Genomic DNA, 2157 nt, shown 5'->3' with positions numbered 1-2157 from the left:
TTTTATGACTCAACATCAGGAAGATTAACAATCCAATTTAAAAATGGGCAGAGGACCTGAATGGACACTTCTCCAAGGAGGACATACAGAGGGCCCACAGGCATATAGAACAATGTTCAACATCACTAGCCATTAGAGAGATGCAAATTAAAACCACAATGAGATAAAGGAACATTTATGCCCAGTCCCAGCTGCTTTAAATTCTTTCACTGATGATTCTAGGACTACAATTTAGCCTAAAGGACACAGATTCTTATTATTTAGAAAACCATATTTTTTCCTGTTTCCAAATTTATTCATTTTTAATTAAATTTATTGGGGCGACATTGGTTGATAAGATCAAGTAGGTTTCACTTGTACATTTCTATGATACATGATCTGTACATTACATTGTGTGCTCACCGCCTAAAGTCAAATCATCTTCCATTGCCATGTACTTGACCCCCTTTACCCTTTACTACTTCCCCACCCCCTTCCCTCTGGTAACCACCATGCAGTTGTCTGTGTCTATGAGTTTTTGTTTGTCGTTGTTGTTTGTTCATGTATTACTTTTCATTCAATTGTATACAAAAATACATGGAACACTTTGTGAATCTGCGTGACATCCCTGTATGTCATCTTCCCTGTGTCATTCCAATTTTAGTATATGTGCTGCCCAAGTGAGCACTAGAAAACCATATTCAAGGACTAAGTAAAGACCAATTATAAAGTTGCATTATATAGTTCAAAAATTGGCAAGTGTGGTGGGGTTAAAAGGATGTAACATTTGTGAAGCTCTTATAAGCATCAGGAATTCTAAAAAGCACTTGTCATTTGCTTTCATATTGAATATTCATGATATCTACATTCATCAGTGATGCCACTTTAGAAAAGAGGAAGCAGAGGTCCAGGCTCACAACCACTAGCAGGGAAAACTAGGACCTGACTCTGGATCTGCATGACTCAGACTGTTGCACTGGTAGGAGATTAAAGAAAAACAGTGATGATAGACTGTTGAGTGAGAACAAGATTACAGTCTAGACAAAATAGGAAAGAGTGGAGCTGACATACTGTGTTCATGTCACAGAATGAGCCTCTATATTTCATCATTTGTGTGCTTGGTGTTTCAAATTCAAATATTATTAGAAGGCAACATTCTACAAGCAAAACAGCCCTATGACAGAATCCAAAAACAACTTACTTCCCAAGGCTTTTCTGGAGAGCTTCAGACTCAGAACAAACAATTCAGGATAAAAATTTAAGCTTGACCGCAGAGATTCCTTAGTATGATACACTGGCTTTAATTTTTTTTTTTTTATTTACAAGAACTTTGATCTCCATCCCACTTCAGAAAAGCCTTGAAGTCTCCACAAACGATGGCTGGAGAAGCAAGGATTTGGATAAGGTCCATCCTATTAATTTTGTCATTAATTCTAATGAATCGCTACCATAAAAACGTAATTCTTCCTCTCTGCTTTTGATAATTATTAGAGATAGCAAGATTTGTGATCAAATACCTTAAACTAGAGTAAGTGGCTGCACTGCTATCATAAATACATAATGAATACTCTTAATGATCTTGAAAATGCTGTGAAGGAAAAATGTCTGCGAACAGAACACTCTGAAATTTCTTTTTTCCTTAATAATAATAATAATGGTAATAATGAACACTTACTGAGGGCTTTCTGTATGTGAGGGACTTCCCTAAGTGCTTTAAATATATAATTCCCCTTAATTTTCTCATGACAACCCTATGTGATAAGTACTATCATTATCCCCATTTGACGCATAAGAAGTGAAGGTATTCTAAGCCACCCAGCAATAAGTGGTAAAACTTGGGTTCAAACCCAAGAGACCTCTTAACAACTATGCTAAGCAAGATGACCATTGTATTTCTTTGGATTCAGTTAAGTCTTCAAGCATACAGAGATCATGTTTTCTAATGTTTAAGAAGTTATCTAGGTCTCCAGACAGAGAAGAAGTTTTAAATAGAGCTCTAAAAGTACTTGGGAAGAATATCAGTCTAGAACAGGCACGCTAACATTCTATAAAGGGCCACACGGTAAATATTTCAGGCTTTGTGTGCTGGTCACTGCTGCAGTCCCTCAACTCTGCCATTATAGTGCAAAAGCAGCTCTGGGAAGAAAATGTGTAAACCAAGTGGGCATGTATGTGTTC

General features: G+C 36.9%; 1 pseudogene; it reads right to left on the bottom strand.

Moving 5' to 3' along the window:
- Positions 1 to 570: 570 nt before the first annotated feature.
- LOC119042775 (uncharacterized) lies at positions 571 to 667 on the bottom strand (annotated as a pseudogene).
- Positions 668 to 2157: the final 1490 nt, after the last annotated feature.

Source organism: Artibeus jamaicensis, unplaced genomic scaffold, assembly GCF_021234435.1.
Source record: "Artibeus jamaicensis isolate MK-2021 breed Jamaican fruit bat unplaced genomic scaffold, CSHL_Jam_final scaffold_1019, whole genome shotgun sequence".
In the NCBI taxonomy this organism is placed as follows: Eukaryota; Metazoa; Chordata; class Mammalia; order Chiroptera; family Phyllostomidae; genus Artibeus; species Artibeus jamaicensis.
This window is presented reverse-complemented; position numbering and strand designations above follow the sequence as displayed.